The 16,763-nt window shown below is 44.5% G+C and overlaps 1 protein-coding gene across 1 annotated transcript in view; it reads right to left on the minus strand.

The window, feature by feature from the left end:
- The window catches only part of TMEM248 (transmembrane protein 248), a 37,236-nt gene extending 33,151 nt beyond the window's left edge, over positions 1 to 4,085 (minus strand). Inside the window, exon 1 of the mRNA XM_056559118.1 lies at positions 3,892 to 4,085. The gene's annotated coding sequence lies outside the window, so the exon portion shown is untranslated. The remainder of the gene's footprint in view (positions 1 to 3,891) is intronic.
- Positions 4,086 to 16,763: the final 12,678 nt, after the last annotated feature.

Consider the following 16,763-nt stretch of genomic DNA (forward strand, 5'->3'; position numbering starts at 1 on the left):
TCAGAGGCCTTTTCAAAAATGAAAGAAGCGATCTGATTGGTTGCTATGGGCAACTCAGCAACTTTGCCTCTGGACAGGTTTTGATAAATCTCCCCCATTATGCAGGTCTTCACATCTTGCACATCAACCTATAGTACCTAGGTCTCTAAACTTTGTTTCAAAACTACAACTCCCAGCATGCCCTGTCCAGTCATGCAGAGAGTTGTAGTGTTGTACATCTGGAGGTCCACAGTTTGGAGACCATTGCTGTAGGAGGCATTACAGCAGAAGGCACTATGCAGTACCTGGTACCTCTGACCTTTAGGAGTCACTACAGCAGGGCCTGGCACCTATCACACATCACTCCATAGAAGTTACTACAGCAGGGCCTGGCACCTATCACACATCACTCCATAGAAGTCACTACAGCAGAGCCTGGCACCTATCACACATCACTACATAGGAGTCACTACAGCAGGGCCTGGCACCTATCACACATCACTCCATAGAAGTCACTACAGCAGAGCCTGGCACCTATCACACATCACTCCATAGGAGTCACTACAGCAGGGCCTGGCACCTATCACACATCACTCCATAGAAGTCACTACAGCAGAGCCTGGCACCTATCACACATCACTCCATAGGAGTCACTACAGCAGGGCCTGGCACCTATCACACATCACTCCATAGGAGTCACTACAGCAGGGCCTGGCACCTATCACACATCACTCCATAGAAGTCACTACAGCAGGGCCTGGCACCTATCACACATCACTCCATAGGAGTCACTACAGCAGGGCCTGGCACCTATCACACATCACTCCATAGAAGTCACTACAGCAGGGCCTGGCACCTATCACACATCACTCCATAGAAGTCACTACAGCAGGGCCTGGCACCTATCACACATCACTCCATAGGAGTCACTACAGCAGGGCCTGGCACCTATCACACATCACTACATAGAAGTCACTACAGCAGGGCCTGGCACCTATCACACATCACTCCATAGGAGTCACTACAGCAGGGCCTGGCACCTATCACACATCACTACATAGAAGTCACTACAGCAGGGCCGGGCACCTATCACACATCACTCCATAGAAGTCACTACAGCAGGGCCTGGCACCTATCACACATCACTCCATAGGAGTCACTACAGCAGGGCCTGGCACCTATCACACATCACTCCATAGGAGTCACTACAGCAGGGCCTGGCACCTATCACACATCACTCCATAGGAGTCACTACAGCAGGGCCTGGCACCTATCACACATCACTACATAGAAGTCACTACAGCAGGGCCTGGCACCTATCACACATCACTCCATAGGAGTCACTACAGCAGGGCCTGGCACCTATCACACATCACTACATAGAAGTCACTACAGCAGGGCCTGGCACCTATCACACATCACTACATAGAAGTCACTACAGCAGGGCCTGGCACCTATCACACATCACTCCTAAGGAGTCACTACAGCAGGGCCTGGCACCTATCACACATCACTACATAGAAGTCACTACAGCAGGGCCTGGCACCTATCACACATCACTCCTTAGGAGTCACTACAGCAGGGCCTGGCACCTATCACACCATAGAGGTTACTACAGCAGGGCCTGGCACCTCTACTACATATCACCTTACAGGAGTCACTACAGCAGGGCCTGGCACCTATACTACACATCTCCCCACAGGAGACACTACAGCAGGGCCTGGTACCTCTACTACACATTACCCCACAGGAGACACTACAGCAGGGCCTGGTACCTTTACTACACATTACCCCAAAGGAGACACTACAGCAGGGCCTGGCACCTCTACTACACATCCCCCCACAGGAGACACTACAGCAGGGCCTGGCACCTCTACTACACATCCCCCCACAGGAGTCACTACAGCAGGGCCTGGCACCTATACTACACATCCCCCCACAGGAGTCACTACAGCAGGGCCTGGTACCTCTACTACACATCACCCCACAGGAGACACTGCAGCAGGGCCTGGCACCTCTACTACACATCCCCCCACAGGAGTCACTACAGCAGGGCCTGGCACCTCTACTACACATCACCCCACAGGAGACACTACAGCAGGGCCTGGCACCTATACTACACATCCCCCCACAGGAGTCACTACAGCAGGGCCTGGCACCTATACTACACATCCCCCCACAGGAGTCACTACAGCAGGGCCTGGCACCTCTACTACACATCACCCCACAGGAGTCACTACAGCAGGGCCTGGCACCTCTACTACACATCCCCCCACAGGAGTCACTACAGCAGGGCCTGGCACCTCTACTACACATCCCCCCACAGGAGTCACTACAGCAGGGCCTGGCACCTCTACTACACATCACCCCACAGGAGTCACTACAGCAGGGCCTGGCACATCTACTACACATCCCCCCACAGGAGTCACTACAGCAGGGCCTGGCACCTCTACTACACATCCCCCCCCCACAGGAGACACTACAGCAGGGCCTGGTACCTCTACTACACATTACCCCACAGGAGTCACTACAGCAGGGCCTGGCACCTATCACACATCACTACATAGAAGTCACTACAGCAGGGCCTGGCACCTATCACACATCACTCCATAGGAGTCACTACAGCAGGGCCTGGCACCTATCACACATCACTACATAGAAGTCACTACAGCAGGGCCTGGCACCTATCACACATCACTCCTTAGGAGTCACTACAGCAGGGCCTGGCACCTATCACACATCACTACATAGAAGTCACTACAGCAGGGCCTGGCACCTATCACACATCACTCCTTAGGAGTCACTACAGCAGGGCCTGGCACCTATCACACCATAGAGGTTACTACAGCAGGGCCTGGCACCTCTACTACATATCACCTTACAGGAGTCACTACAGCAGGGCCTGGCACCTATACTACACATCTCCCCACAGGAGACACTACAGCAGGGCCTGGTACCTCTACTACACATTACCCCACAGGAGACACTACAGCAGGGCCTGGTACCTTTACTACACATTACCCCAAAGGAGACACTACAGCAGGGCCTGGCACCTCTACTACACATCCCCCCACAGGAGACACTACAGCAGGGCCTGGCACCTCTACTACACATCCCCCCACAGGAGTCACTACAGCAGGGCCTGGCACCTATACTACACATCCCCCCACAGGAGTCACTACAGCAGGGCCTGGTACCTCTACTACACATCACCCCACAGGAGACACTGCAGCAGGGCCTGGCACCTCTACTACACATCCCCCCACAGGAGTCACTACAGCAGGGCCTGGCACCTCTACTACACATCACCCCACAGGAGACACTACAGCAGGGCCTGGCACCTATACTACACATCCCCCCACAGGAGTCACTACAGCAGGGCCTGGCACCTATACTACACATCCCCCCACAGGAGTCACTACAGCAGGGCCTGGCACCTCTACTACACATCACCCCACAGGAGTCACTACAGCAGGGCCTGGCACCTCTACTACACATCCCCCCACAGGAGTCACTACAGCAGGGCCTGGCACCTCTACTACACATCCCCCCACAGGAGTCACTACAGCAGGGCCTGGCACCTCTACTACACATCACCCCACAGGAGTCACTACAGCAGGGCCTGGCACCTCTACTACACATCCCCCCACAGGAGTCACTACAGCAGGGCCTGGCACCTCTACTACACATTACCCCACAGGAGTCACTACAGCAGGGCCTGGTACCTCTACTACACATTACCCCACAGGAGACACTACAGCAGGGCCTGGTACCTCTACTACACATCTCCGTGCTGTGCCCCTCCATAGAGCACACACGTCACACATACATGTTGCTGGCTGCTCTCATATCTCCCTATACAGTATCACACGACCTATGCTGCAGGGCCGCTCCACAAACACAGCTTCTCACCTGAGAGGGCGCCCCCTGGTGTCAGCCTGTCCCTCTGTACCCCGCTCTCAGGCGGCCGGTGACTGGGCCCCGGGCTCGGTCATGTCTTGCTCTGGCTGCGCACTCTCTCCCGTTCTCCTTCACTTCCTCACTTTCTGTTTCCGGAGGTAACACAGGCGACCTGTCACATGAAGCACCGCCCCTCACTAACAAAGTTTTTTTTTTTTTTGTCATAGCTTTATTGACAACACTATTTTGTAATCAAAACACAGTTAACGGACGACAGCGTCAGCGAGACAATCTTTTACAGCGCTTGGCATTGTGTTTTGTTTAAACATAACTTTATTGAAAACAAATAATGACAGCCAACAGTTAATACTTTCTGTTGCTTCCTTCTCTGTTCATCACAGAAATCAAAGGAGGGAAGGGGATTTCTCATACACAAATCAGCTGCCGTAAAGCAATGATAAATTCCTTTACCGCTATTCCAACATGTAGGTTTTTTTTCACCATAGCAACCAGGGGTGTAGTTTCCAAAATGGAGTCACATGTTGGGGTGTCCATTGTTCTGGCACTTTGGGGCTTTGTAAACACAAGTGGCCTTCAATTCCGGACACATTTTCTCTTCAAAATCCCAATGGTGCTCCTTCTCTTCTGAGCATTGTAGTTCGCCCGCCAAGCACTTTACATTCACATTTGGGGTATTTTCTTACTCAGAAGAAATGGGGTTACAAATTTTGGGGGGCTTTTTATCTATTTTCCCTCGTGAAAATGAAAAATTTAGGGTAACCAGCATTTTAGTGAAAAAAATTTTTTTTTTCATTTTCCCATCCAACTTTAACGAAAATTTGTCAAACACCTGTGGGGTGTTAAGGCTCACTTGTTACATTCCGTGAGGGGTGTAGTTTCCAAAATGGGGTCACATGTCGGTATTTATTTTTTTTCCATTTATGTCAGAACGGCTGTAAAATTAGCCACCCCTGTGCAAATCACCAATTTAGGCCTGAAATGTACATGGTGCGCTCTCACTCCTGAGCCTTGTTATGCGTCCGCAGAGCATTTTACGCCCACATCTGTGGTATTTCCGTACTCAGGAGAAATTGCGTTACAAATTTTGGGGGGCTTTTTTTCCTTTTACCTCTTGTGAAAATAAAAAGTAAAGGGCAACACCAGCATGTTAGTGTAAAAAAATTTTTTTTTTACACTAAAAGGCTGGTGTAGACTCCAACTTTTCCTTTTCGTGAGTGGTAAAAGGAGAAAAAGCCCCCCAAAATTTGTAGTGTAATTTTTCCCGAGTACGGAGATACCCCATATGTGGCCCTAAACTGTTACCTTGAAATATGACAGGGCTCCGAAATGAGAGAGCACCATGCGCATTTGAGGACTAAATTAGGGATTGCATAGGGGTATTCTACGCCAGTGATTCCCAAACAGGGTGCCTTCAGCTGTTGCTAAACTCCCAGCATGCCTGGACAGTCAGTGGCTGTCCAGAAATGCTGGGAGTTGTTGTTTTGCAACAGCTGGAGGCTCCGTTTTGGAAACACTGCCGTACAATACGTTGTTAATTTTTATTGGGGGGGGGGGGGACAGTGTAAGGGGGTGTATATGTAGTGTTTTACCCTTTATTATGTGTTAGTGTAGTGTTTTTAGGGTACGTTCACACTGGCGGAGGTTTACAGTGAGTTCCCTGCTAGGAGTTTGCGCTGCGGCGAAAAATTTGCCGCAGCTCATACTTGAAGCAGAAAACTTACTGTAAGCCTGCCCGTGTGAATGTACCCTGTACATTCACATGGGAGGGGCAAACCTCCAGCTGTTTCAAAACTACAACTCCCAGCATGTACTGACAGACCATGCAGGCTGGGAGTTGTACTTTTGCAACAGCTGGAGGCACACTGGTTGGAAAACCTTCAGTTAGGTTCTGTTATCTAACTCAATATTCCAACCAGTGTGCCTCCAGCTGTTGCAAAACTACAACTCCCAGCATGTATTGATCACCGAAGGACATGCTGGGAGATGTAGTTATGCAACAGCTGGAGGGATCGCAACTACAACTCCCAGCATGCTGGGATTTGCAGTTTTGCAACATGTGGAGAGCTACAGTATAGAGACCACTGCAAACTGTGGCCCTCCAGATGCTGCAAAACTACAAATCCCAGCTTGCCCAGACAGCAAACAGTTGTGTGGGCATGCTAGGAGTTGTAGTTTTGCAAGATCTGGAGGGCTATAGTTCAGAGACTACATATAGTGGTCTCAAACTGTAGCCCTCCAGCTGTTGCAAAACTACAACTCCCAGCATGCCCAAACAGCTGTCTGGGCATGCTGGGAGTTGTAGTTTTGCAACATCTGGAGTGCTACAGTATAGAGACCACTATATAGTGGTCTAGGACTGCAGCCCTCCAGATGTTGCTAGGCAACTTACCGGCTTCCGTCGGAGCCAGGGTGCCTGCTGATAGATATCAGAAATTCCCACGGACGTATGAGTACATGCCTGGTCCTTAAGTACCAGGGTGCAGGGATGTACTCATACGTGCCTGGTCCTTAAGAGGTTAAACAAAAAAAAAAAAAGGGTTAAACTCTATGGCCCACATTTAACATTGTCTATACACAGTTTTTTGTGTCTAAAAAAGAGGCAAAAAAGGCGCAAGCAGGGTTTTTGCGCCTTTTTTTGCCCCTTTTTGTTTACACATTTCTGCTGATTTTGAGTTGCAATCCACTGATTTTGGCAATACACATGATATGGAAGGGATTTATCATTGCCCCTTTTTGTAAAAAGGAGCAAAAAAAGGCGCAAAGCCACTGAAAAGTCTCTAAAACTACACCGGCTCAGACATGGTGTAGTTTTTACGTGTATGTGTAGACAGAAATTTCAGAAAATGTGACCTGCACAAAATTTATGAAAGCTCTTTTACCTTTTAATAAATTTGGTGCTCCTACATATTACCAGCACACAAAAAAAGGTGTAAAAAAATGCTTCACTTGCACTGCAATGATAAATGTGGGCCTATGAGCCCATCCGCCACCCTATCAGCAGGCAATAGGCTTTTTTTTTCATGTCTTCTGAGCTGCCCCCCCTTGTCAAAGCAAGTGGCACTACCTGAGGCTACTTATTCAAGCGGCCTCATGGCAGAAGCACCCCTGCCTAGACTGTAGCGCGACCACCAAGAGTACTGTGCCTTCTACTGTGAATTTTCTTCATAAGGCATGTTGAACCTTCTTGTGCTTAAAAAGAAAAGTAAAGTTTTTTTTTTTTTATGTTTAACAAATACGGTCTGTGACTTTCTTCAAAGGGGCCCTCCCTTACAGAGAACTATTTTAAATAGTACCCACCAGAAAGTCCTTCCATATACAGAACTATACAGATAGTACTCATTTAGAGAGTAATCTAGTTGGATATGGCCCCACAGACAGTACCAGCCGCAGGGTTCTTCTATTTATAGTATTAACTTGAGAGATGCCCCATATTCACCAGCTGAAGAGTGCCCCTATAATCAATGTCAATAAGAGAGTCTTTCATATAGGCATCTCATAAATGGTACCAACTATAAAGGTCCCTTATATACAGTATAGTACTATTCAGAGTGCTGCTCCATAAACAGTGCTGCCTGCCTATATAGCAAACATGGAGGTCCCCTTTACTACAATCTGCAAGGACACAATGGACACTTTTAATCAATCCTTTATTTAGTTGAACTGAAAGCCCCCTAAGGTCCCATCTGTGGCTTATTGGGTATACTTGGTTGAGGCTGACATTTCTAGAGATGAGCGAACTTACAGTAAATTCAATTCGGCACGAACTTCTTGGCTCGGCAGTTGATGACTTTTCCTGCATAAATTAGTTCAGCTTTCAGGTGCTGCGGTGGGCTGGAAAATGTGGATACAGTCCTAGGAGACTCTTTCCTAGGAATGTATCCACCTTTTCCAGCACACCGGAGCACCTGAAAGCTGAACTAATTTACGCAGGATAAGTCATCAACTGCCGAGCCGAGAAGTTTGTGACGAATCGAATTTACTGTAAGTTCGCTCCTCTCTAGACATTTCCCTGTGTCAAGTAACTTATAGAGCCAGGGGAAAACCTGAGAAATTATATCATATATGGGAACCCTGGTTTAGTGTAGTGTTGCTCGCGAATATTCGCAATACGAATTTTATTCGCGAATATCGCATATTTGCGAATATTCGCGAATATAGCGCTATATATTCGTAATTACGAATATTCGTATATTTTTCTTTTTCTTTTTCTTTTTCACAGTACACATCACAGTGATCACCCCTCTCTGCTTCCAGCTTGTGTGGTGTAAAGAAGGCTGTAATACTACTGTGTGAGACAGGCGTGCAAATTTTCGCATATGCAAAAATTAGTGTATGCTAATTTTCGCATATGCGAATTATTTTTATGCTAATTTTGCATATGCAAATTTCCGCATACGTTATTTTCGCATACGCGAATATTCGCATGTGCGAAAATAAAACGAGAATATTACGAATATGCGAATATTCGCGAATATATGACGAATATTCGTCCATATATTCGCGAATATTCGCAAATTCTAATATGGCCTATGCCGCTCAACACTAGTTTAGTGCACACATGGCAAGTGCTATACTGTCTGAGCAGGATGTTGGGATGAGTGTGTTGTGAATGGTGAGTGACAGTGACTGTGTTTTGTTTTGGTGCTTGGGTAAGCAGTCTTCTGTGCCTTTTGGTAATCTGACTGTATACTTTGAAAGAGCACTTTCTATGGTTATCATACCTTACTAGAGTGTCTACTAACCCATGCAGTGAGCTGTCAGTTTGTTATAGTATTGTTTAAAATGCAAAAATAAACACTTCAAAAATCCATTCAGACAATGGCCCTCATTTACTATTGCAAACCCGACATGTTTTGTCGGGTTGCGCGCCAGTTTCGGGCACATTGCGCCTGAAATTCTGTCTGCGCCAGAATATGCTCCTGAAATTCTGTCTGTGTCTGAATTTGCGCCTGTATTGAAAAAACCCCAACTAACTCTCCATTTTGCTAAGAAAACCCGAAAAAGGGGGTGTGGTCACATGAAAGGGGCGTGTTCCCGACATTTTCACAAAATCACAACATATTTACTAAAGTTTCCACAGAAAATGTGGTGGATTTTAGCTGAGGAAAACCCTACAGATCAGAGCATGTGTAAAAAAAAAAAAAAAAAAAAAAAAAAAAAAAAAAAAAAAAAAAAGCAAAGTGTAGGGAAGTGGAAAATGTAGGGAAACCTTAGTAAATACCGTGGACAATAAATTGTAGGGAATTAAAACCCACAAAGAAACCGACACAACACTCTTAGTAAATAAGGGCCATTGACTTGCATAAGTATTTACCTCCTTGGACTATTCTACTTTTTTTCATTCTGATTTTATAAAATGGACTTAAAAAATAACCCATCATTTGAAAGTGTGTGTGTGTGGGGGGGATATTAAATGGATTTCAAAATATGAAAGGTGTTGTATTCACCCCTTTACTGTGAAACCCCTAACAAAGATTGCGACCAAATGCCTTCACAAGTAAGGCTTGGTTCACATTGCGTTTTGACTTCCGTTTAACGGGGTACTCCAGTGGAAAACAATTTATTTTAAATGAACTGATGCCAGAAAGTTAAACAGTTTTGTAAATTACTTCTATTTAAAAATCTTAATCCTTCCAGTACTTATCAGCTGCTGTATGCTCCAGAGGAAGTTTTTTTCTTTTTTGGATTTATTTTCTTTCTTACCACAGTGTTCTCTGCTGACATCTCTGTCCATGTCAGGAACTGTCCAGAGCAGGAGAGGTTTGCTATGGGGATTTTCTCCTGCTCTGGACAGTTCCTGAAATGAAGAGAGGTGTCACCAGAGAGCACTGTGGTCAGACAAAAAAGAAATTCAAAAAGAAAAGAACTTCTTCTGGAACATACAGCAGCTGATAAGTACTGGAAGGATTAAGATTTTTAACTGATGCATTAGGTGCATCTCAACAGTTTTTTCTTCCTTCTGTGTAGGGGAGTTCCATGAGAACCCTGACAAATTCTGGGTCGCCATGGTGACCTAGAGCCTTGGATTGTTGTGCCCTGAAATATGCTGACAACACTGATCAATGCTGTGCTATGGCATAGCATAGATCAGTGTTTGCAATTGCAAGATTACATGTAATATTCCCCTAGTGTATAAAATAACTCCTTCCCTAACATAGGTTATCAGCCCCCTTTTTTCCATATATCAAATTAAATAATGTAAAAAATAAAAAAAAAGCATGTATCGCTGTATATATAAAGGTTTGAATTATTAGTAAAATATAACATTAATTAACCCGCACAGTCAATGGCGTAAACGTTATTAAAAAAAAAAAAGAAAATAAAGTACAGAATTTTGTACTTTTGGTCACTTCATATGCCATAAAAATTTATAAAAAGTCCCATCAAACAAAAATGGTACTGATAAAAACTACAGATCATGGCACAAACAATGAACCCTCATTCAGCCCTGTATACAGAAAAATGAAAAAGTAATATGTGTCAGAAGAGGACAATTATTTAAGCATACTAAGTTTTGCACAAAAATAAAATTAAAAAGTATTAAAATAAAATAAAACCCATATAAGGCTATATTCCCACAGAGTTTTGCCATTGTTTATTTGCAGCAAAAATGCATAAAAAACTGGCACAAAATTTTCCAGCATTTTTCCAAAAATAAGGAGAAACATAGCCTAGTGATAAATAACTAGAGATGAGCGAACTTACAGTAAATTCGATTCGTCACGAACTTCTCGGCTCGGCAGTTGATGACTTATCCTGCATAAATTAGTTCAGCCTTCAGGTGCTCCAGTGGGCTGGAAAAGGTGGATAAATTCCTAGGAAAGAGTCTCCTAGGACTGTATCCACCTTTTCCAGCACACTGGAGCACCTGAAAGCTGAACTAATTTATGCAGGATAAGTCATCAACTGCCGAGCCGAGAAGTTCGTGACGAATCGAATTTACTGTAAGTTCGCTCATCTCTAGAAATAACAGCAAACACATGATGGTAAAATTAAAAATAAACATAAATTTATTGTATATTAGTAGGAAGAATTAAGAAAAATGAAATATGAAGCTTTTTTATACAACAAAATTTTGCTGTAGCGGGTACAATCAAGGAACAAATGTTAGCCTTAAAGGGGTTCTCCGGTGCTTTAGACATCTTGGGGCAGATTTATCAAAACCTGTCCAGAGGAAAAGTTGTCCAGTTAGCCATAGCAACCAACCAGATCGCTTCTTTCATTTTACAGAGGCCTAGTTAAAAATTAAAGAAGCGATCTGATTGGTTGCTATGGGCAACTGGGCAACTTTTCCTCTGCACAGGTTTTGATAAATCTCCCCCACTATCCCCTATCCAAAGGATAGGGGATAAGATGCCTGATCGCGAGAGTCCCACCGCTGGGGACCCCCGGGATCTTGCACACGGCACCCCGTTTGTAATCAGTCCCCAGAGCGTGTTCGTTCCGGGTCTGATTACCGACGTCACGCCTCCGCCCCCGTGTGACATCACGCTCCGCCCCTCAATGCAAGCCTACGGGAGGGGGCGTGACATCTATCACGCCCCCTCCCGTAGGCTTGCATTGAGGGGCGGAGCGTGACGTCACACGCCGCCGGCCTTGTGTTCGTCGGTAATCAGACCCGGAGCGAACATGCTCCGGGGACTGATTACAAACGGGGTGCCGTGTGCAAGATCCCGGGGGTCCCCAGCGGTGGGACTCCCGTGATCAGGCATCTTATCCCCTATACTTTGGATAGGGGATAAGATGTCTAAGCACCGGAGAACCCCTTTAAGCCGTATTGGCTGCGGGTTAGATAAAATGATGTAATTATAAAATAATGAAATACATGTGAGGTAAAAATTGCTTGAGAATATGTATATACAAATGTTGGGGGAAAATGCATTGATGGATGACTAAACATGAAGATGGAAAAAAGAAGTGAAAAATTAATGTGGAATATAATCAGAGGCTGAAAATGAAATGAATGGAAATTGATGATATAAAAAGTAATGGAAAAAATAGGAATTAAAAAATGGAATGTAATAAAATGGAATGGAACAAAATAAAATGAATTGGAATGAAATATCAATGTCTGGAGGACTATTTGATTAATCATTGATTAATGTCGGCACGGAAAGAAGATAGGAGCTGGGAAGAAGATGTGGGATAAAATAATGACCATAGTGTGGAGGAGGGGTATGGGTAAGTAAACTCTGGTTGGACAGATGAGGGAAGAAAAAAAGAAATTAAAAAAGCGCGGCAAGCTCTGTCCAACACCTGCGAAAAAAGACAGGTGCGGCAATGTAATCAACATTATAGGCGCCTTCTGTCACGCCATTCAAGTCTATGAGTATGATAACGGGAAAAAAACGGACATGATAAACTGATGTACTAGCGCCGTATTTAATAAGCAAAGAGGGATCCTGGGGGCCCCAGCGCTCGGACCCCCCGCGATCTATAACTTATCCCCAATTCTTTGGATAGGGGATAAGTTATGTTGCGCTGGAGCACTACTTTAAGGACCAGAGCATTTTTTGCACATCTGACCACTGTCACTTTAAGCATTAATAATAACTCTGGGATCCTTTTACTTAGGAATTTGATTCAGAAACTGTTTTATCGTGACATATTCTACTTTAACACAGTGGTAAATTGTTGTCGATACTTGCATCATTTCTTTGTGAAAAATGCCAAAATTTCATGAAAAATTTGAAAATTTAGCATTCTTCTAACTTTGAAGCTCTCTGCTTGTAAGGAAAATAGACATACCAAATAAATTATATATTCATTCCCACATAAAATATGTCTACTTTATGTTGGAATCATAAAGTTGACATGATTTTACTTTTGGAGGACATCAGAGGGCTTCAAAGTTCAGCATCAATTTTTAAATTTTTCACAAAATTTTGAACATCTGAATTTTTCAGGGACCAGTTCAGTTTTGAAGTTGATCTGAAGGGCCTTCATATTAGAAATACCACATAAATTACCCCATTATAGAAACTCCCCCTTCCCCCTTAAAGTATTCAAAATGACATTAAGAAAGTTTGTTAACCCTTTAGGTGTTTAACAGGAATAGCAGCAAAGTAAAGGAGAACATTTAAAAAAAATCTTCATTTTTTACACTCGTATGTTCTTGTAGACCCAGTTTTTTAATTTTTACAAGGGGTAATAGGAGAAAATGCCCCTCAAAATTTGTAACCCTATTTCTCTCGAGTAAGGAAATACCTCATATGTGTATGTCAAGTGCTCTGTGGGAGCACTACAATGCTCAGAAGAGAAGGAGCGCCATTGAGCTTTTGGAGAGAGAATTTGTTTGGAATGGAAGTCAAGGGCCATGTGCGTTTGCAAAGCCCCCCGTGGTGCCAGAACAGTGGACCCCCCCCCCACATGTGACCCTATTTTGGAAACTACACCCCTCACAGAATTTAATAAGGGGTGCAGTGAGTATTTACACCCCACTGGCGTTTGACAGATCTTTGGAGCAGTGGACTGTGCAAATGAAAAATTAAATTTTTCATTTTCACGGACCACTGTTCCAAAAATCTGTCAGGCACCTGTGGGGTTTAAATGCTCACTGTACCTGTTATTGCAATACGTGAGGGTGTAGTTTCCAAAATGGGGTCACATGTGGGGGGGGGGGGTCCACTGTTCTGGCACTATGGGGGCTTTGTAAACACATATGGCCTTAAATTTAGGACACACTCTCTCTCCAGAAGCCCAATGGTGCTCCTTCTCTTCTGAGCATTGTAGTTTGCCAGCAGAGCCCTTTACATCCACATATGTGGTATGTTCTTAATCAGAGGGATTTGTAGCTGGGATTTGTGGGGCTACACATTTTGGGGGCTTTTTTCCTATTCTCCCTTGTGAAAATGAAAAATGTAGGGTAACACCAGCATTTTAGTGACATTTTTTTTTTTTTTTCATTTTCACATCCAACTTTAATGGAAATTTGTCAAACACCTGTGAGGTGTAAATGCTCACTGTACCCCTTATTGGGGTTGGGGGTCCATTGTTCTGGCACTATGGGGGCATATACAACTCCCAGCATATACTGATCGCCGAAGGGCACGCTGGGAGATGTAGTTATGCAACAACTGGAGGTATGCAACTACAACTCCCAGCATGCCGAGACAGCCGTTTGCTGTTCGTGCATGCTGGAAGTTGTAGTTTTGCAAGATCTGAAGGGCCACAGTTTAGAGACCACTGCACAGTGATCTCCAAACTGTGGCCCTCCAGATGTTGCAAAACTTCAAATCCCAGCATGCCCAGACAGCAAACTGCTGTCTGGGCATGCTGGGAGTTGTAGTTTTGTGACATCTGGAGGGCTACAGTTTAGACACCACTGTATAATGGTCTCCAAACTGTAGCCCTCCAGATGTTGCTAGGCAACAACTCACCAACTTCCGTAGGGTCGCCGCACCAGCCGCTCGTCATTGCCATCCACCGCCGGTAAGTGACCTCCGCCGCCGGTCACATCATGGTTCCCCTGCTCTGCCCAGACTACAATGGGTGGGCAGAGCAGGGAAACCGAACTTTAACCCCCCCCCCCGCCCCTGATTCGCTATTGGTCGGTCGTTTCTGATCTCAGGACCCCCCCCAGGGGTTTGCACGGGGTACCTGCTAAATGATTTCAGCCGGCATCCCGGTCTGGTCCCCGCCCAGTGAGCGGCGGGGACCGTAATTCCCACGGGCATACAGGTACGCCCTTGGCCCTTAAGTACCAGGGAGCCAAGTGGTTAATCTCGGAACAAATACATCTGTTCTGTGAAGGCCTTAGAGTTGGTAAGAAAGAATTACTAAACAAACAGCAAGAAGACCAAGGAGCTCACCAAACAGGTCAGTGATAAAGTTGTGGTGAAGTACAAAGAAGGGTAAGAGTATAAAAAATATCCCATGCTTTGAACATCTCACCATAAAAACCATTATCAAAAAATGGAAAGACTATGGCACAAGGACAAACAAGGCTGTCCACCCAAACTGACAAGCTGGGAAAGGAGAAAATCAATCAGAAAAGTAACCAAGAGGCCCATGGTAACTCTGGAAGAGCTGCAAAGATCAACAGCTGAGAAGGGAGATTGTGTCCATAGCATCTATTAGTTTTCTAATCCACAAATCTGGCCTTTATGGAGTAGTGGTGAGAGAAGAGATGTTTTTAAAAGCGAGTCAAAGGAATTTTCAGTTTGCCACAAGCCGTGTGGAAAACACAGCAAAGAGCAAACAAGTGGAAGAAGGTGCTTTGGTCACATGAGACCAATACTGAACATTTGCAAAATGCTAAGTGTGGCAGAAACCCAAGACTGACACCAGTCACCCTGAGCACACCATCACAGTGAAACATGGCAGTGGTGGCATTGTGCTGTGCAGATGCTTCTCTTCAGCTGGTACAGGGAAACTGTTGGGAATAGATGGGAAGAAGGATTGAGAAAAATACTGGGCAATCCTTGACGAAAATCTGATGCAGTGTGCTAAAGACTTGAGACTGGAGTGGAGGTTCATCTGTCAGCAGGACAATGGGACAGATTTAGCAGTTGCCCATAATAACCAATCGCTTATTTTATTTTGCAAAAGGACTTATTTTGAACTTACTTTGAAACAGCAATCTGATTAATTGCTATGGGTAACTGGTCAACTTTTCCTCTTTACAGGTTTTGATAAGTGTCCCACAATGACCCCAAATGTACAGCCAGAACTACAATGGAATGGTTTAGATCAAAGCATGTTAATATCAAAAAATGGCCCATTCAAATACCAGACCTGAATCCAAACTATAGAAAGACTTGAAAAGTGTTGATCACAGATGGTCTCCATCCATTCTGATCGAGCTTCAGTTTTTTTTGCCAAGATTGGAAAAACATTTCCATCTATAGATGTGCAAAGCTGGTAGAGACATACCCCCGAAAGACTTGCAGTTGTAATTGCAACAAAAGATGGTACTACCAAGTATTGATTCACAAAACTTTTTTTGAGACATAATTGATTGTGTTATATACAAATTCCAGAAGGAAACACAACACTAGAAATGGTGCACTACATATGTTTTGAACAAAAGTATAGCTGTAGTATTAACAAAACATCATCTGGGGAAGGCACCCTCTTGTTAGGTTGTGGAGTTTGCTACTTTTTAATTGGTTTTAAGGAGTTACCCCTGTGCACATGTAATGTTTTGTTAATAATAATAAAGCTTTTCTATTGTTCCATATAGATGTAGTGTGCACCATTTCTAGTGTTGTCTTTTCTTCTGAAATTTGTATACTGAGCACAATAGGGCAGCACCTTTTCTAAATATATAGGTTAAACCCCCTTCATTATGATTTGTACAATTTATTGTGTCACAGTAAAAGATATTTTGCAATTTCAAACTATTATGTATGTTGTGTTAATCAAATGTTAAAAGTCTATTTATCCCATAAGGAATTGGACAATTTTTGTTTTCACACTTTTGTTTTAACCTGCAATTCCACACCAATTCAGCTCCAATTACGTGCAAAATTAAAAAACAAAATCCACACATCTTTAAAAAGAGCAAACTAAATTCAGAGCGGATAAGCTGAATTTAGGCAGTGTGGATGGGACCCAAGAGCCCATTTAGGCCATGTTCACATGGCCGAAATGTGCAAAATGTCCACCTGGAAAACAGGGGCGGACATCATGCAATTTGAATATTTCAGAGGGCACTACAAATGCTCGGAAATGTTCCGCCTCAAGGACGGCAATCATTTCCAAGCAGATTTCAGGATTTCCACCACAGAACTTCCACCGTGTACACAGTACAGCAGAATCCCATTGAAATCATTGGGACTCTGCTGCAGTGGAATTTCTAAGCGGAATATTGCCCCGGAAGAATTTCTGAGCTGAATTCTGATTTAAAATTCCACTTAAAA

This window comes from Hyla sarda, chromosome 2, assembly GCF_029499605.1.
Source record: "Hyla sarda isolate aHylSar1 chromosome 2, aHylSar1.hap1, whole genome shotgun sequence".
Classification (NCBI taxonomy): Eukaryota; Metazoa; Chordata; class Amphibia; order Anura; family Hylidae; genus Hyla; species Hyla sarda.